The sequence below is a fragment of the Patagioenas fasciata genome, chromosome 4 (assembly GCF_037038585.1).
Source record: "Patagioenas fasciata isolate bPatFas1 chromosome 4, bPatFas1.hap1, whole genome shotgun sequence".
In the NCBI taxonomy this organism is placed as follows: Eukaryota; Metazoa; Chordata; class Aves; order Columbiformes; family Columbidae; genus Patagioenas; species Patagioenas fasciata.
This window is the reverse complement of record NC_092523.1, coordinates 12,397,733-12,419,129: the sequence shown is the minus strand read 5'-3', so window position 1 is coordinate 12,419,129 and position 21,397 is coordinate 12,397,733. Positions and strand designations below refer to the sequence as shown.

At 41.8% G+C, this 21,397-nt stretch overlaps 1 protein-coding gene across 2 annotated transcripts in view; it reads right to left on the bottom strand.

The window, feature by feature from the left end:
* AFAP1 (actin filament associated protein 1) overlaps positions 1 to 21,177 on the bottom strand; it is a 120,346-nt gene extending 99,169 nt beyond the window's left edge. The window contains exon 1 of one of the 2 annotated variants that reach the window (XM_065836084.2): positions 21,027 to 21,177. The gene's annotated coding sequence lies outside the window, so the exon portion shown is untranslated. Of the gene's footprint in view, positions 1 to 1,957; positions 1,979 to 21,026 lie in introns of those variants that run through there. The other variant, XM_065836085.2, reaches the window with a different exon arrangement.
* Between the last annotated feature and the right edge of the window lie 220 nt (positions 21,178 to 21,397).

The following is a 21,397-nucleotide window of genomic DNA, read 5'->3' as shown; positions in this document are numbered from 1 at the left end:
TTTCATCACCAAATTCACCATACCAAAGATAAAAACTCAGCGGGGAAAATTCATCATAATTGCCTAGAATAATAAATCTTTTTGTCATCTGGGCATGAAACAAGACAACAAGAGAGCTACAAACAGACTAGCTCATAACTATCTGAAGAAACTGCTTTGCTCCAGATTAAGAGATTCCTTCCCATATGCCAAGATTTTGGAGAAGACCTGCTAACTCCTCCTCCATGTTATAAAAGTCAGTTTATGAAAAGTAGAATGGTAGAAAGAGGGTGGATTGCAATTGGATTACATAAATGAGGTGCTTAAAAGTCCAGGAACAGCCTTCAGCCTGGACTTACTACTTTTCTGCTTAAACCATGTTTGAGTAATAGTCTCAGCACCGGAGGAAAGAACACAACATAATCTATCACCTCCTAATATTACTGCACATCATTTAAATAAGAGAAACAGCCTGTGTCTGTCCAAAGTATTAACAGTGACAATATATACCTAGCCCAGTCGACCTGATCCTTTCATGATAAAAAAAGGTTATATTGAGGAAACACTGCTTTGCTAACATGACAAATCAGTAGGTCATAAAGAAGTAGAAATATGACAAAGCCTAATTACAGAGTGGAGATAATAGGTTGTAGGCTCCTTTCTGTCTGTCCGGAATTGTTACAAAAGTTCAGGCAGGAGGAAAAAGAGGCAGAATAGTTACACAATGAGACACTACCCAGGCCCTTTGAAATCAGCTTATCTCAAAAGAATGACATGGGTCTCTTATGGCTTGGATGTACCCTGGCACAGTTGCCAAGGGTATCGCTCCCCCACTTCCCCATGCATGAAAGCTGCACTGGCCTTCTTTCAGCTGATGAGCCACTGAAAGAGTCATGTTAATGCAAAAGATCCCTATTTTTGGTTAGTATTGAAACGCCACAGCAGGTCAGCAGCTGTATCACAAGTAGTTCAGACATGCACGCATAGTATTAACTTCAGTTGGCCATGAAGGATATGCCAGAGCTCTTTGTCAAGTAGGGTTTGAGAGGTTTACCAGTCAAGAAGCCTGCACAGAGTTTCAAGTAAGAGATCTTTTTCTAAGACCCTCCCCTTCTTTCTTGTTAGTTTATAACATGATGTAATTTTCACAGGAAATAAGGCTTTCTCATTCATGATTTAGATCTCATCATGCAGAGTGCTGTTTAAGTAGGAAGAAATCAGTTTCTTAAGGAATATAGCTGATACTTCTTGTCAAGTAGTAGCAGTTATTTAGATGTTAGCAGGAACATATAATCCAAGTAATATATCCAGAAAAGTCAGAAAAAGGTAATTTTGACATTCGTAAGAGTATAAATTCAAACTGTATTAATCTACTTCTTTTTAGATTAGCATCTGATAAATAATATACCCTGTGAGAGGATGACATGTACAACTGAACACAAATAAGAAGCTCGTGTTGATGTTCTCTTCGCTTCCCTTCCAAGATGCTCACGGGGTGCTTTCCATTTAGCTTTTTCCAGACTAAAGAACTTGGAATCCTTAGGCCAGGTTGAATGTTCTCCTGAAACCAGTTACCAATGCCTTCCCTGCAAGCTGTAATTTTACAAAAAATTAAGTTAACATATGTCTGGACTGCTGCTGTGAGTGATCTTGTCACTGATCTCTCATTTTCATCCCTTTCTTTGGGCCAACATGAGCATTTCTCGGTCATGGGGTGAACCAGAGGAGGCCACAGAGCCAGGTCCCCTGGTGCCTGCAGAAGCATCTGCTAGAGCAAGGAACAGGCTCAAGAGCTGCATTGTGTCTTTTAGCAGCACCCTACATTTAAAGGTACCATGAAACTACAGCCTCTAGTGTAGGTGTCACACAGTGATTAATATCGGAAGAGACCTCTGCTCATGGTCTAGCCCTATATATGTGTATGTGTATATACATGTATGCATATATATACACACACACAAAATATAAGTGTACATACGTGACTTCCCTCATGTTGCTGTGGGTGGAAGCAGGACAGCTGCTGGGAGGCGAGTGGTGGGAGAAAACATCTGTCTCGCAGGTCAGGCACCCAGGCTGTGGCGGGGAGGCGCAGCTCACCCCAAGCTCCTCAGAGCAGAGTCCCTGTTCCTGTGGGGTTTCATTTGTTTATGTGCAGCGCTCAGTAGCTATGTGGAAGCAAGAATAAGGATTTTTTTATTATGCAGTATGAGGCCTACTGAAGCAAGTAGATTCAGCTCCTTGGAGCACGTATGACTCGGACATCATAGAAATTTTGGGCTGCATAGATCATATTGTAACAAATGCAATTTATTAGACACATACGCAAAATACTTCTGTGTGTTAGATGCGAAATACACTCAGGTGCTCTGAATTGCTGAAATTACCAGAGGCAATGTCACCGATAGCCTAAATGTTATCGTTATTTTCAAATGAAAGCAATAGCTGCAAGTAGGCTCACATTCAGCTTTCTCTTCCCTGGGGCTGTGCATTCCTAGCAGGGGTGTTATCCTGCATCTCTGTGAAAAGCATTAGCTGCTCTGATAATAATGCAGCTCTGTGCCTTCAAGGACTACAAAGCAACCATGCAAAGAGTAGTAAAGTTCATTCTAAATATTTCTGTGAGAATTAAACAGCCCAGTAGTATTTCATGTTTTACATTAGGGAGTTTGTTTATTTTCCCTTCTGAAACTTGTCTTAAGGTCAATAAATACAATATCAAAAGAGACTTTTTTCCCTTTTTTTTTTTTTTCCTTTAAAAAAACAAAAAAACAAAAAAACAAAAAAACAAAAACAAAAAAAAAAAAAACAAAAACAAAAAAAAAAAAAACAAAACAGTGGGCAACACACCTACCCTTTATTTTTTATACTTTTTGCTCTGTGCGTCTACCTGATAATTAAACAGAAGAGACTGAAACTGGATAAGCAAATGTTATAATGGAGGAATAAACACAGTTATTCATGTCTTTCATTTCAAGGGGGCTTATTTAATTTTTTGATGTATTTTAACTCTCAGGATATTGTTCTCCAGAAGAAATCAAGTACAATACAGTTCTTGCTACACTCTTTTTTCCTAGAAGTATGCTTCAACTATATTATTCAGCCCTTTCAGAAGCAGTAATAATAGACAATACATAAATATTCTTACACTGTAAGATGAACTTATTATAATAAAACTATTTATTAGCAGAAAAGCTGGCACATATTTTGACTTGTGCTGGCATGTAACAACCAAGAGAAGTCAGCAATTTTAAAAGTACTTCCTGGCAAGGTTTTGGAATCCACAAGCAGCATGGAAAATTAATGCAATATATCAAAAAACAAAAAAATCCCCAAACAAACAAAAGCAACCCATGCCCTTTAAGGAAGGGATGTACTAGGTGAAAAGCTTTGGTGCTTCCACTGCCTGAGAAAATGGACATGTATCTGAACTGACAGGAAGAATTCTCTCCTGAAAGTGGTCAGAATTCCACTGCAGTGGGTTCTATACAATATTGTATGTCTAGTTGCTCATCTATGAATGCCTGTTACACAGTATAGATGCATGCAGAAATGCTAATGCAAGAGATTACACACACATACATTCATATATAAGATCAGCTGTTCACAACACAGTTTAAGTATGTCTTTCCTATCCCACAGTTCAAGCTCTAAAAATTCATTAGCTGGAAGCACTATCTAGCTCTACTTAGAGCTACTCTAGCAAAATCCCACATCTCCATCCTGGACTCATGAAAAGTGGGCAAGCTTGCCTAAATTAAGAGGATAAGAATCAGGTCCACTGGAAAGACCCAGGGGATATGTTTTCCCCAGGAATCTCAGCACCAGGGTAGACATAGATTTGAGAGTCATTTCACAGCACAGTTTCTCTCAGCCATCCTCCATTGACCCAAGCGGAGCCCCTGGAATATATATATTTATACACACACGCACACACACACATATATATATACATACACACATTCTATAAGGCATTGATAGTGGAATTGTGACAGAAGGGTAGGCAGTGATGGGCACCAGCTAGTCATGTAATAAGAAAATAAGAATCTGAGGCAAATTCTCCCCAAATATATTCATGGTCAGCGAATGAAGCTGCTTGGAAAAAAAAAATTTTGATGTTTCCACCTTTTTGAAACTGAGTGTCTGTGCTCTGTTGATGTAGGCTTGTTGAACAGTGTATATTTTATTTCAGAACTACACTTGCAGTGCACTTTACTACACTTTACTAAGGCTGCACCTTGAATACCGTGTTTGGTTTTGGGCCCCTCATCATAAGAAGGACACTGAAGTACTAAAGAGAGTGTAGATGAGGGCAACGAAGCTGGTGAGGGGCCTGGAGCACAAGTGTGATGAGGAGCGGCTGAGGGAGCTGGGTTGTTCAGCCTGGAGAAAAGGAGGCTGAGGGGAGACCTTATCGCTGTCTGCAACTGCCTGAAAGGAGGTTGGAGCATGGAGGGGGGTTGGTCTCTTTTCCCAAGTAGCAAGTGATAGGACAAGAAGAAAAGGCCTCAGGTTGCACCAGGGGTGGTTTAGATTGGATATTAGGAAAAAATTCTTCATGGAATGGGTTGTCAGACACTGGAACAGGCTGCCCAGGGAAGTGGTGGAGTCACCATCCCTGGAGGTGTTTGAAAGGTGTGTAGATGAGGTTCTTATGGACAGGGTTTAGTGCTAGAGTTAGATTATGGTTGGACTCAATGATCCTGAGGCTCTCTTCCAACTGAAATGATTCTATGATTATATGATTCTAAATTATTAAGTCAGACTTCACTACTTCCTAGTGGAGAAGACCAGTTGCAAATTAGTTTTAAGACAAGAAATCCTATCCAAAGTAGTATTTATTAATATCCTTGTGAAGTGAAGGGGTATAAGCACCTATATACTACATGGTTGCAGGTACAAACCAGTTTCTTCCAAACCAAGGGCAACAGTGAAAGGGAGGCATCTCCAGAAGGTTGTTCCTGGCACTGAAATTCTTAATCCCTGCCCAGCCCTTTAAATTTTGTTGCATTTAAGGTCTTTAAGAGGTATTAGCAGTTCTCTGGACAGTAAGGTAAAGAGGGCTGTGTATCTACAGCAGATCTCTTCCAACACGTGTAGCAACTTGTGATGTTTTGCTAGGGATCTAGATACAGTTTTGGGGGAAGCATAGAAATATCTACCAAGGTATGATGCTTTCAGTTAGCTCTATCTTGCCTTCGTGGTTAATACAGAATGTTAACGTAAACTCCAGCTGCTCAGCATAACATAAGCCCTTTTAAAGAACATGTAAATGCATGTTTGCCTAATCTAAACAGCAACCCTGTGGTGGTCTACACTTGATTGAATGTGATGTGTTTATGAATAGTACTTTCTAATACATGCTCCAATTCTCCAGCTCTTAAGAATATTTAACTTCTCTTTTTCCTTCAACAAAAAATAGTTAGGCAAAACAATACAGCAATAATCATCGCATTTCAAACAATAATGAATCTTTCTGGGAGGTCACCTGCAACAGGTAATATAAGCAAGATGTAGCCAGATAGCAATTATTCAGCCTGAAGCTGTGATGAAGAACTATATTATTTCTAAAAATAGCTGAAACTATTTTGAAGTCTTTGAACTATTTTTAAGACTTAAAGAGCAACAAAATATCAGACAAGGGCTGACACCAGTAAACACATGTCAACAGGAAAAGGAATACAGAACATGGGTTATGTACACTGTGTGCGTTACAGATGAAGCTAACCCCAGGACAAAGGAGCTTCACAAGGCTCTCTGCATCTTCTAGGTCTGCAGCTTTATTTGACCTTCTGGTGCGTTAACAGACATATTTAAGTCTCTGAATTTTCCCATTGGCTTCAATGCAAATACACATGTGTAAAGAACTTTGCTTGACTGGGTCTCATGGGCAAAACCCTATTCTTATAGGTGTTCATTTCCTACTGGAGTCATTTGAGTACTGTTGCATGTTTGTAATTTCCAGCCATCTCTATGTAAATCTCCTCACTAAATTCTATGGCAATGATCACTCCACTAAACTACCTGAGAATTATATATATATATATATATATGTATATATATATATATATATGTAACATAATATAGTACATAATAAAAACTAAAACAAATAAAAGTTTGTTTTAAAATAGCCTTTAAGGAGATCAGTATGCAATACAATACTTCATATATGGATTTCTGCTAAAGAAAGCTATATTTCGTAATTACCTATATCTCTGCTTCCTGTCCAAATCTGAAGTATACTTATAAAAAAAAAATCATGTTCTGGTAATAAATACAAGCCACTGGTTCTTCCTGGACTTCCTTTCAAAATCCCAAATCCCTGACATTACTCATATGTAGGATTGGGTTTAAATGGATTAATAAATTACTGGTCAAACCCAGATGCTCCCCCTTCCCAGAAATTATGGCCTCTAAAGTGCACCTTCTCTAAGGACACAAGCAACAATTCTAGCTGTAGTTTCCCATGTAGCTCCAACTGATGAGTCCCAAGCCACTACACAACCAGGTGTTTTTTTGCTTTTTCTGTCTTCAGAACACGTTTTTCTATGATTTGACAACATATTTTTTTCTTTTTAACTTTAAACAGATAATAAAACTAATTATTGTTTGCCTGTTTAAGATTTAGAACCTCAGACACCCAAACACATCTTAATTAGTAAGGCAATGAGCACAGCAGTCTAAATAAAAGTCTCACAACTGAATGAATTGATGTTCAGTATACAAATGATCTTATATGATACCAATATGGCAAATTTCCCATAAAAGAGAGATCTAACATTATACAGCACTTATCAGAAACACACAGCTAACAATTTTATATCATAAAACTTACTCTCCAAGATTCTGTCTCGGTCATCATTCCTGCATGTCCAGCCTCTTTTCAAGGATGTTTTTACTGAGCCTCTTGAGCTTTCAAAGCATTGAAGTAGTCATGCAAAGATGTTCTGACAGACTTTTTTTGTAAGCACTGAGTAAACCTAAATTAAGAGCACAAATAATCCACCTATCTATACAAATCCAAAGAATGATCATCTTGTTTTAAGCCTCCTGAATAAATTCTTTTCCTTCAGAAGAATTACTCATTTTATAGGGTTGAAAGCGGGGAGGCAGACCACTTGAGATTTAGAGGTGACATTCCTCTGACTAAATGCCAATTCTTACAATGTAGTCATCTGTATTTCAGCTAGTTGCCCTAGGCTCAATGCACAGTCAATGGAGAAATGTCGGCATCCTAAAATAGACATCTAGAACAGATCAGATTAATTACAGCCTAGAGAAGCAGATTTCTATCCCCCGATTGTAAAGGATGTCTACAGGGAATGAGCTCAACTATGGACCTCCTCTCCCGTGCATGGCTTGAGTCTGGTAGGATGTATCCCACTCTAAGTGCCTATCGGCTTTCACATGTATTTAATTTGGACATTTGATCCCATGTTTACCAAAATGAAAGTGAAAAAGAGCTTTCTCATTACAGTAAAGCCTTTTAAATACAGTCAGAAAGTTGTTTAAATGTAGTCGTGTTATACTCGCACACATCTTTAATAATAATTGTTACTTACCATTTTTATATCAACTTTTACCTGTGCTTAACAAGTTTTACTGAGAATAAAAGAGAAATATCTAGACTTACATTTTCTGAAGTGTATATTAACTGGCACCACCGGGAGCCACAGTGGAGCTGCCATAGAGTCTCCTCGGTTTCTGACTCGCTCAGCATGCACATGAGGCTGCTGTCAGAAGCACCAGGGACAGGCAGAACTTGTGAACATATGATGACACTTAGCTTCATACTCCCATTCTTTCAATACAGATGGTCCAAGTGAGTGCTTTTCTGAGTGCCTTCCAAGCACCAATAGTTGAGTCCTAATTTAGAAGTGAATCGATTAAAACAAACTGTTTCTCAGTTAGAAAGCACATTTCAAAATGCTAATCTTCAGGATTAGCAAATGTAAGATAAAAATGCATTCTGATTTCACTCTAATTTCAGCTTCCTGCTGTCACAGCCTCATCGTGGGTCTTTTTCACCCAGCCTCACAACTCTGGTGTGAAAAACATAACAGCTTGATGTACGAATGAAATATTTCATCTCACTGTCCCAAGAGAAAGGAGGAGCAAAAGAAAGCACTTCTGTTTGTAGCTCTCACCCTTGTATCAGGAACAACCAACGCAACGAGCCACCACAAACATAATGAAAACCATTTTAATGAAGAGCGTGCCTGTTCCCTCAGGTCCCACAGATGAGCAGGGTAAGGGTTTGCCCTGCATTCGGTACCCTGGCTTCTCCTCACCTATCAACGTAAGTTCAGCCATGTCAATTGAGCTCCAGCTCCTGCAGTACACTGAATAATGCAGTTATATATCCCGTCACTAATCATCTAAATCCCATTACTACTCTTCTAGACCTGATGTAGATAAGCATCAATGCATTTGTTTTACAAATCTTGTTACTATTTGAAATCATTCTCCTCTTCAATGTCCAGGTTGTTTTCCCTCTGCTTCACTTTGCACACTTTGCATTACATTCTGTCCTTGAAGGACAGTGACCAAAAATAATTTGAAATGAAATCACCTATGTCATTTCTACTCATGGTCTTTTGATGAGAAAGCAGTCCCAAAAAATAGTCCATTGGGAAGACTCTGTATTGTGGGACTGAACATCACCATGCTGGAGCACCTCAGTCTCATTTCTTACAAGGTGAGACTTTTTCCTCATTTGTTGTCCAAAGCAATTTGTCAGCATACTGGCTTTAGCATAACCTCCTCCCATGAAAATTCACAACAGATGCACATACTTAATCAAATACAGCGTAAGGCAAGGCAAAAAGAAAAGGATGGCAGACAATTATATAGAGGATAGGGCAAAGTCACATAGGGTATCATTCAGTCCCAAACACATGCCGAGTCCAAAAAATCTCTAGTATGGGGCAGGTTTTTGCTTAAGAACAAGCATAAACATAAATAATAATTAATATTATTATTTTGGGATAGGATATTTGCAAATGCAGTGATTTCACTGCAGAGACAAACCCATTTAATGTTTTCCAAGTCCAGAAGAAATATTGCTATCTTTGGATGATGCAGTTAGATTGAGCTCACCCTACACTGAAAAGTGCCCTGTATGAGTAGATGTTGATAGATGGTCATTTGGAAGTATGTTTGGAAAAGCAGCTACCAGTCACAATCAATGCACCACTTTAAATTTTCCCTTCAGAAGTTAAGATTTTTAATCTGGAAATTGATAGCAAACTGACCTAACAAGTATCTTAGCAAGAATTCTACAATAAAGATACAGCAAAAGAGTAGAGACGCATTAATTATTACTTATTTTATAGAACACACAGGTCTTCCCTTAAAGGATTCTGAAAATGGGTGCACATATGAAGAAGGTAGAAAAAACCCTATGGGAGGATAAAGGAGCTAGGGGGAAATATAAAACTATTCAAAACAATCCCTTTGCAAGTCTTAATATACATTTTAAAGTTGTTTAGCTGGCTTAATAATGCCATTTCTTAGCCCTTGCACTTGGAACAGATAGGATACAGACCTCTGATCCTTAAATTAAAGAACATGCAACTTTCTGCTGACAAAGCTTTTAATCATCCAGGACACACAGTCTACCACAGCCAGAATTTTGATTCAATGACATAATTCCATAGTGCAATCAGATAAAGAAAAGAGAATAATGGTCTCCTCAAAAGCCAAGTTCTAGTAATCTTTGCTACTAGTCTCAGGCCAGCAGACAAGCTTAATGTGAAACAAGATAATGGCATCAGACAATGAAAATTCTCACTGAAAGGGCTCTCTGCTGGTGTTCAGTGATTTTCCAGCAGCCCTATTATTAGGGTTCCAAGTCCCTGATCTTCCTCTTACTAGTCAATGACAAAAATCCACTCACCTACAGACAGAGGAAGACTCATTGTAGGCATGGATGCTATTTCTTAAACACAGGAAGAAAGAGGCAACACTGATTCTAATGCCAAATTAAAAAATTAATAACATTATTAAATGCTATATTAGGTTTACTAAAGTATAAATAATAATTCCACAGGAAAATGCACTTTATATGAGAAATCGGCAACCACTGAAAATTTATTTTTCCAGGTGGCTTTTATCATTCTATTTTTAGCAGCTTGAAATAGCATTTTCCTCTTCTGCTTTGGACAACTTCCACTGGTGAATGTGGAGTATCTGTTTCCTCCTTACAAAAAACTCACTGGGGAGAAATTAGCACTTTAATAAAGAAACAATGAGGAAAGGAATTTAACATTTTCTTAGGTAAGCTTACCTCAGAAAATGTCCAATCATATCAGTTTTGGAGAATTATGCCACTAAGAACAATTTCTCCAATCCAAAGAAAAACCTTCCTGTCATGCCCTGTGTCTGCTGCCATGTAGTTATACCCTGACAGACTATAATCACACAGGTACGGTTGCTCAATATTATTTTGTGCCTTTCTGAACTATGCAAAAATGCTCTTTACTATTGACTGTAGCAAAACCACCCTGTGAAGTGCTATGGTACATAGAGAGCCATGCTTCATTCCACCCCTCCCAGAGCTGCTAAGAGCCTTCTAGAATTATACACATACTTCTAGTTCCTTCATTGCACTGCGTGCAGCTGAACTCAATAGGGGAAGGATTATTTTGGCAGACGACTATAATGAAATGAACTGATCTGGGATGATCATGACCCCCTATAGCTGAGCCTAGTGAATGCAATCAAAGAAAAGTGGACATAGGTGTGGAGAGTTGGTGCACATCTCACACCAGTGAGATAACTCAAGTGGTTCTTTTCCACTGGCTCGTTAGGAGAAGAGCACAGTCTGTAATTTGAATAGCAAATAGTACAGCATTACGTGACACTGCTCACGTAAGGAGTACAGGGCTGTCAAACAACAGGTGAGATATTTGCTCCATAGACTGCATGACAGAAGCGGAAGGTGAGCTAATCCCTGTAAACTGCAGTTCAAAAGTGGTGTGACAAATGGTCCTAGGGATGTAACACCTAGCATTATTCCAACAATTAAGTTTCCCAGGTAAAACAGATAAATGCTTGTTTATCCCAGATTTTATGAGTGTTCCTAAGCTCATTGAGTTGCAGGAGTTAAGATGAAAGCTTATAAAACAGGAGTGACTATAGCAAGAAGAAGATGCTTTAGGATTCTTACATGCTTCTTATGCTCCTATCTACTTCATTACAGTGAGGACTGAGGTTTTATACTCAAATCTCAGGAATGTCAAAGCACTAGCAGGGCTGATGAGACAGGTGACCAGTGTACCAAAATCCTTACAACTCTATCATGCATTTGTTTCAGGCATTCAGGGAGACAACGCCAGTTTTTCCTTCTGCACCCTGAGCACCTGCCATTTCCAGTTCCTACTTCTTCTCCCATCTCATGAAGTCATTAATTTTTTAGCAGTTATTAACATGTAAAGAGCCGCTCTAGGGTACCAAGTGCTCTGTAAGTCACTGATGGCAGCTATAGCTTGAGCAAGGGCACATTCCTGCTATGTTTTCTCTGGGCAACTTTGGTCCTGGCTTATCCAGGTGACTAGACCATCCAGATAATGTCCCCAGGCCAAGATTAGCTTCACAGTCACACCTAGGAATGCTGTGTACCTTCCTCTCACCTATCTTTTAGCTATTTGCATTTAGATCTTGCTCTGGGTTGTCCAGATTCTGACTCACGGAGGACAGCACTTAGACCTCAGTAGTAAGCAGCCCTTCCCTACAGTGATGTACAGGGAAAGGGCTGGACTCTTTCATAAAGATTGCTTCCAAGTCACCTCCCTGAAGGGAAAGAACTTAATTAGTGTAAATGCAGACCAAAACTACTTAAAGCACACTCAAACCAAGCTAAGTTTTGATCCCTATTTAGCAGAGTATTTTTTCTTTATTTGGTTGTTTTTCTTGAAAACTGGCAGAGTGACAACCCCAGAACAGCTGGTTTTTTGTAAGGGCTGGTATGTCAGGAAACCTAGCCCAAATGACCCAGAGTCTCAAAGGTTTATTTCACCCTTTGCTCTCATAAAGTACAATAAACTTCAGGCCAATCTGAGTTTGTACTTACATCTTGGAGCCCACAGATGCGCTGACCAAAAACCAGAAAGGAATCCCCAAGTGCAAGTACAGCATAATGCTTAAAAAGATACTAATATGTGGTAGGAAAAAGAAGATGAAGGAGTTGGAAAGGGTTGAAGAAGTCTAAAAATCCCCAAACATTATACCTCTTTCAAGACAGCTTTTGCTTTGCTTGTAATTTAATCAGTATTTCAGCTGTTTCTTTAGGGGATACAGTCATATGGGCCTTCTACACACACCTGTAATTGCCCTTAGGTTGTATGGAAAGCGACTGTTTACAGGGAAGCCTTCAGCATGGCTTATTTTTTACACTCAAATTACTCTTTAAAGCTACATAGTTGGACTATAAGCAACAAGAAAGAAAAATGAGAGACTGGGAGAAGATGAAGTCAAAGAGGTGACCGCTCTCAGCAAGATTTTCCACACATGCAAAATCCAGACTCTGCATTTTGTAAACAATAATAAAAGAGAATATCCAAAGGGATGTGAAGGAAATTGCAGCACTGAGATGCTGCGAGGCTCAGTCACTGCAGACAGACAGACAGGAACAGCAGTCACCAAGAGATTAATTGGGACTTGAGTCAGGTTAAAATTAACTGCTGCATCTTGTTGGCTTGTTGGACATGGTTTGATCCAGATCAGCTCTGGGACCAGAATGTGGCTGTCACAAGGGGGAAGGTGCCTTGGTAGAGGCCAGTGGGAGGGCTCAGGGTTCCTTTTGGGGACAGAAAGGTTGATTTGGGGGTGGGCACATGCACACACCTCCTGAGCAGACTCCTGTCCCCAGGGGTTCCTGTTCAGCAGAGTAGCCTAAACACACGCACAACCCCAAGCACTAATCTCAGCAACATCAAATAAGATGATTCATTTATTTAAAGCTGAGCACTTGCATAAACACTTCTCTGAGCTCCAGGGAAAGAAGTGCAGGAGACCAAGAAGATGCAAAAAGCGAAGCAAGGACAGCAGAAAGTCCCAGAGAAGATGAAGAGTTCACAAGCCAGAGGAACAGAAAAACTTTCCCAGAGAGGGAACAGTTCTTCTTTTCCCCAGAGGACACTTGTTTTGTTTATCTGAGGTTTTTGGTGTATTCTTTCAGCTGTCTACATGTTTGGGGGGTTGTTTTCATTAATTTCTGAAGTGAGAGACTTTTAGGTTTTTTTGGTTTGTTTTGTGGGGTTTTTTAAGGTCTCCAATTGTTTTCTTTCCTTTTAAATTAGACCTTACTTGAATATCACTTTTTTCAGCAAAACTAACTAACCTTGGAAATAGGATTGTTTTCGTAACCAGGTGGGGTCGCACCCATCTGCACTCAGCATTATTCACACTGGCCCTTGTCCAGAATTTTCCCCAAGACTCTTCAGGGTGGATTTAATTCCTGTTAAGGTCCAAACAAAATGCTGTGGCCTGACCTAGCCTCCATCTCCTTTCGGCTCTCCTGGTTCTTCCTGAAGGACTCACTGCACCCATCATCCCCTGTTCAAGGAGACTTGCAGCTTTTCATGGTCCTAATGGCAAACACATGGCGCAGATAGAGGGATCGAGGGAGAAGAGCTCTGTATATTCACAGAAGCTCATGAATATTTTTTTCCACCCCCAAGAAACAGATCTTTTAATTTCCAAAGGGTATTCTTTGATAATGTTGTATTTCAACTGAGTTGAAAATCAGTTAGCACCTAGCATTTTCAGGTATTTCTTTTCTTCTGTCTGTATCTCCTACAGCCAGCAACAACATCCCATAAGTATTTCACTCAATTTCCTAGCATGGACTTGGCTTACAAGAATAAATCCCTCTCTCCACAAGGGCAGTTTATTTCAGTTTGATCTATGTTAAGCCCCGGCAGCAGAACAGCATCAAAGAGTGGCCCCTCTGCAGCTCAGCTCCTGGCCACCGCCGCCCAGTGACACTCAGCAGCCCTGCTTCTCCTTATCTAAGGACCTTGCCTTTTACATTATCTATCTTATTTTCAACTCCTGCCATTTTATCATTTCCCCGCTGTGGCCCACCCTGCTTGCAGGGCTGGTACTATGTCTTTTCGTTCAATCTAAGCCAGCAGCAGGCAGGCAGCTGGTTTGCTGCATGCCCATGAAGCAGGAGCCCTCAAATGACAACACAGGACTCAGCTCTTGAGACCAATTCCTGGTAGCAGCTTCCCCTCACCTCCTCATCCTCCTCCTGGAACAGGCCCATGTATGTCTTTGGCCTCCTAAAACCACTCTGCTGAGCTGTTGCACAGCTGCAGCACCTGGCTGCTGGAGCTCATGGCCCAGCATTTCAGCCTCTCCTGGCCCCATCCCCTGCTTGGGCAGAGATGCTGAGCTGGGATGCAGGGGCTGATGCTGACTCAACAGTGAGAACAGGCACCACTGGCACACAGAGCCTGACAGCACCATCTGACACCACTCAAGGATGTCTGTCTGTCAAACCCTTCCCCTCAGATGCTAAACTCCTCAGGGACAGCCCTGGCATATGAAAGCAGATGACATGCAGCATCATTTCGGGCAGGATCCTTTCCACTCAGGTTTGCTGGTCTCCAGGGCAGGGTTTGAGAGCAGCAGCCGCTGCCCTGCCTAGGGACAGTTAGTTCAGCAGCTGGGGCCATAAAACCTGTCAAACTGACACGGCACACACACAGAGGAAAACCACAAAAGTCATTCTTTCCATAGCGAGCTAGCCAATTCACGTGATTTTTTTCCTGACAGAATAGATAACCGTTTTCCTAAAGGTATTTCACATTTTATGAGCATTTTCCTTGCACCTGCTATTGCACATTTCTTACGGCATTTCAAGCTTCCTTGCCCAAATGTGATACCAAGGCTGTTTCTTCCAAGAACTGCTTAAAAAACACAAAAATTATAGATCGCACCCTGCTCTTGGCCATGAACATTGCCAGTTTGAAGTTCAGGGCCTTAACCTTTTACTTGATAGTATAACAGGAAATACATATTATTAGTAGTAATTAGCCACTTTTCTCAGTAAACCTATGTGTCAAATGCATCTCTTGTATCTAGCACCTATACATAAACACACTCTATGTATATACATCCACATATATATCTATATTTATCATATATACACACAAACATGTGCCTATGAAGGAAGTTAGAACTACACGTTAGCAATTTTGCCTCTCCCCGCTGCTTCTTGCTCTCCCATTTAACTGCTAGCTGGTACTTTGACTGCAAAAAAGCCTGGCATGAGGTGACAACCTGTCACTGTACCGAGCCTGGAAAGGAAGGCAAGAAAATTGCACTTAACTGCAGCTGGCAAAAAAAAGGAGAGTAAAGGAATTTGAAAAAAGCAGTGAACTTGGTGTAACAGGGAAAAGAAATCTAAGAATACAAAATTGTGTATATGTCAGTATAACTCTACAACCAGACCAAGGGCAGTAGGGAAAAACAAACACTCACAAAACCAAATGAAACTTCCAGAGTGTTAATAATGTTTTGCATGCTTAGAAGTGGGATGTTGCAGATGATCCGCTGACCTTGGCCACAACATTATAAACTTGCCCCCGAAAGAGCCCTAGGGTCTGCGTTCCCATGAAAAATAGTAAACCACTTAATCTGAGAAAGCTGCGTTATTTCCTATAAGAATCAGAGGAGTCTGAAAATCTTTCTTTATTCCCTAATATTCATGTGTGCAGAAAACACCTAAAATAAGCTAACTGCTTGAACTGCCTAGTAAAAATAATGCAGAGGATTAGAATAAGACTGGAAAGTACCAACTGCCAAGCTAGTGAACAATTTGCCAATGCCATTGAGACTTAGTAGAAGTCTCTTCCACTGCTTTACAATCACCATATTTTATTAACCAGCCCAACAGCACACGGTAAAAATTGAAATCTGCTTACAAAGCTGGCACACATGGGAAAACCACACTCCTGGCTGTTTTATTTTAAACAAAACCTCCTGTAGCTCCCCTTGTTTGTTTGTTTTTCCCCCCAGACTAGACAGCATGTGTCTTATGAGCCACACTGATAGATGCGATAAAGCTCCTGCCAGATCTGATTGATGACCGCAATAGGAAATGCTGTGAAGGTCACACTGTAATTCTCCATTTGCAGCTGCTCCTGGTAAGAAACGCTACAGCAAAATAAAATCTGGATCTGCTAATTGCTAATAATAGGGAAATTCCCTCCTTACCTCCTCTCTTCCAGATTTGAACAGGAATGCCATAAGCATGTGTAACTGATGAGAGACAAGATAAGCTTCAAAGAGACAGTTAAACATACTTTAATGGACAAAAAAGATCCACCCACAGCAAGTGGCCAAATATTGAGCCTTTATACATTTGAAGACAGCTCACAGTGGCCTCGCATGGAAGCAGCATATTAAAAAGCTGATTGTTTGCTTCTCTGCAAAACTGAGATAACATACCACCACATATTCTCTGCAGAGTGTGTCCCTGATAATGCGAATACACAAATTAAGCTCCTTCCCCAAAGTTCATTCATTTCCTATGAACCAAGCATACTCATTAAAAGTGGCTACCAGCTCAGGATAAATTCAGCCAGTCAGAACATCAGTCAGTTGAGTAAGACACCAAAATCTTGTTTTCCATAAATGTTCAGATGTGATTAGGACAGTGATAAGAGACTTTGGGGAATTCACAAACATGATATAATGACAGTCCCCTAATGAATAATATATATTCAGTGCAACTCACAGCAATTACCTCACATACACAAAGTGCTGTATTTCTTGGGGCAAAATGCCGTTATCTTTGAGACATCAGCTAAAATACAGCTTAAATTTGAAACCACCTGTTTACTCTTTTCTGGCACTTACTATTAATAGATGGAAATATTTTTATTTGGCATCTTGTACTCATAAAGATTTTGGCTGAATAAGGACATCACCAACATCTGTCCTAGAGAAAGACAGAGTTTATCACTCAGCTCAAAAATACATGGTGGCAGAGAGATACTGGCAGCAGAAATTCCCCAGACAGACAAAAACCCCACCATGTCACTATGAAAGGAAAAATGCACCTTTTTTTTTTTTTTTTAGTGTTTATTTCTTTTTCAGCCTAGGAAAGAGATTTAAAGAAGACAGACCTACGCAGTTCTGCTTATTTTACTGACAAGCATACACTATCAGCTTCTAAGCTACCACTACCTGTAAGGAGCAGTATCTATACAAATTCAAACCTATTAAAAAAATCCTCCTAGGAGTTTCTTTCCTAGGTTTCTTGATGGACACTGGTAAAATATACAACAGGTATTGATTCCTCCTTTTCACAGCCTAGTGTATTCTCCCAGGGCTACTGTAAGAGAGGTGATCACCATCAGCTCATATGGACGTTGCTGTGCATTAAGGGTGCTCAGCACCTTGAGCAGTCAAATCTTTCCACGTGCCCCTTGTCATGACCGTCTTTCTGTCAAGGTGGAAGAGGGATCATGGAAGGCAGACAACTCTACTTCTCTGCCATTCAGGATTTAATTTCTTACCACACCTCTGGAAAATAAGACTTTGTCCTAAAATTTTCATTTGTTATCTGCTATGAGACACCTCCCCTTTCCACAAACTCCCATTATGTTCCTGCAATACCATTTATTAGCATTAATAGCATCAGTACGTGCCTCATCACCTGGAGAGTCAAGAATCAACTTTCAATCAGAAAGTAAGAGCAATTTAATCTATACATAATATTTTACAGTGCTGGTGCATATACATGACCTTCCCATACAGGCAGACGGGTGGGTGCAGTCTGACACAGCACTCAGGGTCACCCTTATGCGATTGCATCTACATGTTTCCTTAACTGCTCATAGTGCTGACAGATGATTCTCAGTATTGCTTTATACAGACACTCCCCCAAAAGATATCTGGTATATTAAAAACTTGAATTTGGTTTAAAGCCAGCCTAGGATGCTTCATAGTAGAAGAGCCAATTCTTCCTAAATTTCAAGAGATAACCTTAAAAGAAGTAGTAGAGGAGTGCATACAAGACTGAGCTTTTTAACTCCTGCTTCAGAGTTCACAGTAACTGTACTGCAGTTTACTTCCATTTTTCTCTTATTTTTGTTGGATTTGGATATAAGAGTTTAACTGGGAGCCTAGGAACAGTTTATATTATCTATATTATACCTAAAAATATCTACTGGATACATATGCTGGAGTAACATCTACTGAGCGTGTAACACACTCACCTGTGCAGCCCAGACAGACAGTTCCTGTGCCAGATGAAACACTGTATTTATTAATAAACCAATGAATCAGAGGAAATTCAGGGTCATACCAGGAGCTAGGTGTCATTCACATGTAAAACAAGTTGAATTGCGTAACTGGAAGAGGTGCATGATTTTTTTTAAAAGTGACACGGTAGGCTTTAGTGTGACTAAAACCATAATAACAGAGCAAACTAAACTGTATGGGAGTCCAGAAGCATTAAGTCCTTGCATCCCACCCTTCCACTTCAGCAAGAGATCTCTTGCAAATGAATATAAAGCGCATCCATTCCTCCTCCTCGCCCCCTCCTTGCAAAACAAAGAGCGCAGCTTTGAACAATGCAGTTAACCAGGCAGGCTCCTGGACACCATCCTCCTGCTGACTGACGTATCAGAAACAAAAGTTTTGAATATGGCTGGAAAATAAATCAGTCGACTCCAGATTGCATAAACCAGCCCTGAGCGCTGTCTCTTTGTCCTGGGGCAACGTCTCAGGGAAGTCTGCAGTGAGCAGTGGGGCAAGACAATTCCTGATCTGCCCTTACAGCAGGTTCTCTTTGCACCACTGAAAGGAATAGCACAATTAGTCATTTGTGTACGAAATACAGCCTGCCCCATTAAGATTTCAATATTTATATTTTTTTAATGTCTCTGACAGTATTCCTTCAATTTTTGAGAGCTTTGGGAGATGCAAATGGAAAACCTCTCTACTAAGGTTGTAAGGTTTTAAAATATTGTGAATAGCCAACCCACTGAAGTGTCTTTACCTTTTACCCCTCATTGCCACTGCTTCAAGAAACACTGCAATTTCAGTCCCACAGATCTTACAAATCCCTTTATCTAAAAATCTACCTGAGACTCAGGAACACCACATAACACTTTGAATTTTGCTGACATATTTCCTGGGACACACCAAACAGTGCCACATATCATCAAAGGCAGTGAATATCTGCTCATTGTTCTGTGGACAGGCTCATCACTGCCATCACTGGGTATCCAGACACACAAAGAAAACTGTAAATGCTTCTTTTCAGAATCCATTGCAGATTTTTCTCATCACACCCGTTTGCTGTGCTATAACCACAGAAAGACAGGACTGGTCTCCCTCCCGCTCTAACGCAGGATTCATTCACCTCCACCCCTGCTCCAAAAGGAAAAAGGAATTGTTCAAAAGAAAGTAATTGTGCGGCTCTTCCTATGGAAACCACCAGGAGGCGCAAGGGATGACTGAAGGGCACCAAGTGCCCATATAGCAGAGCACTGATGGATGGATCCATCTGGCTGCCAAGCTGTTCCCTTGTCCCCCTGTACCGACCCTTCCCGGAGAAGCAGAGAAAAAAAAGTTCATAATAGTGCTATTTTCAGGAAAGAAAAAAGTGTCCTTGTAACACTCGGAGCAAGCAGCAACAAAGCACCTGCGAAGGCGAGATGCCACAATTACAGACAACACCTCAGAGAGCTGAACCAAGCGGTGCTGTGACATTTTTACCCTGTGGAAAAAAACAAAGAAGTGCACAAAGAACAGCAGAATCCATTGGCTTAGAAAGCCCTGGACTGCAGTAATTAGATCTCTCTGGTTTTGAAATGTGTTATTTTATAGTCAGGTGTCAGCTGAAAAGATCAGTCATTGCAAAGATATGATAAATAAAATGGGCACAGACACACCAAGTGTTGCATTAAACTGATCATATAGGATCCAGAGGGGAGATTAGCTAAATAATTCTCTGTTCCTGACATCTGTCTCATCTTGCCTTTCAGAAGCACGTATTCATTCAGCTACACTGCCTTTCTGGGCAGGTGAACGCCGCAGTTCCCGAGGGATGCCTGCCTGAATCCATTCACCTCCTCTGACTCCAGAGCTTGTAGTTTATAAAGCGACATCTGCTTTTGGCTGTTTATCTGGCTCTTTTGCCCCTTTTATCTTCCTACTGGCCAAATCTTTGGCAAGTTCCCTCTGTTCCCCCCACACAAGACACATAACGCGCATAGAACCAACGAAGTTAAAATTGAATTTCCAAAAAAAACCCGCAGTGGAAGAAATCAAAATACGTCGCTGTGAACTGAACCGCCGCCTACCAATCGCAGGCTGCTGGTTCGTGTTAACTCCCTGTTGAACAGGAAATCAAACGGAGGGGTCGGATGGGGAAGTCAATGGGACTGATCCGCAAGGATGGTTCGTTTCGCCTTTGCCCCTACTGAATCCAGGACTGTAACATGATGCAATCTCTCCGCTATGATGAAACGGGTTCAAGTGGTAAAGCCTGGAGAGAGACCACCTCTTCCCACCCTAAAAGGCGGAAAATAATGAAACTCTCAGCTGTACAAAGCAGCAGGCTGCTGCCCTTCCCCGGGAGGGGATGCAAGTTTCTGGGTCGCAAACAGAGGGTTTCACTCCGGAGGGTCTCTGCCGGATTTCTGCTCTTTCCACGCCCGGGCACGGGCCGCACCGGACGGCGATGCCGGGGCCCGGCGGGGAGGCGAGGGGGACAGCAGCCGCCGGAGCTGCCGCCGCCTGATGCTCGGGCTCCCTCACAGCTTTTTCCATGTGCTTCTCCGGCCAGGAAAGCGAGCGAGACTTGGTTGGGTATTTTTTAGGCTTTTTTTGCAGTAACCCCACAGCTTTCCTATCACGGGGCTGCCTGGAGCAGCGGCGGAGCCTGGGTAGAAAAAGCCCTTTTCTGAATCCAGCCCTTCCCCTCCCTCTTTTCTTCCTCCTCTTTTCCCTCCCCTCCCGCGGAGCTGGGAAGGGAGATGCTGCCCGGAGCGGGGAGAGGGAGGCCGCGGGAGCCGTCCTACCTTTCCAGCCGTCCTGCCGCGGCTGCCGGCACAAAGCGGGCTCCACGCAGCTCCGGCCGCGGAGCGCAGCCAGCACCGCGCCGCGCCGCGCCGGGGGCGGGAGAGGCGGGGCCGGGGCGCGGAGGAGGTCCCGGCCCGCCCGTTCCTACCGCCCCCGGGCCGCGCTGCCCCCGCCCCGCAGGGAGGGACAGGGGCGAGGCGGAGCGAGCGGAACAAAGGCGGAGGGGGGTGGGAGGTGCGGCCTCGCAGCGTCCCCCGGGAGGGGTCGGGGTGGTGTGGCAGTCCCCGGGTATAGGGCTGGAGGGGGGCAGGTGTGTGCGGCATCCCCTTGGCAGGGAGGCACGGGGGGACGCAGCATCCTCCGGGAGGGG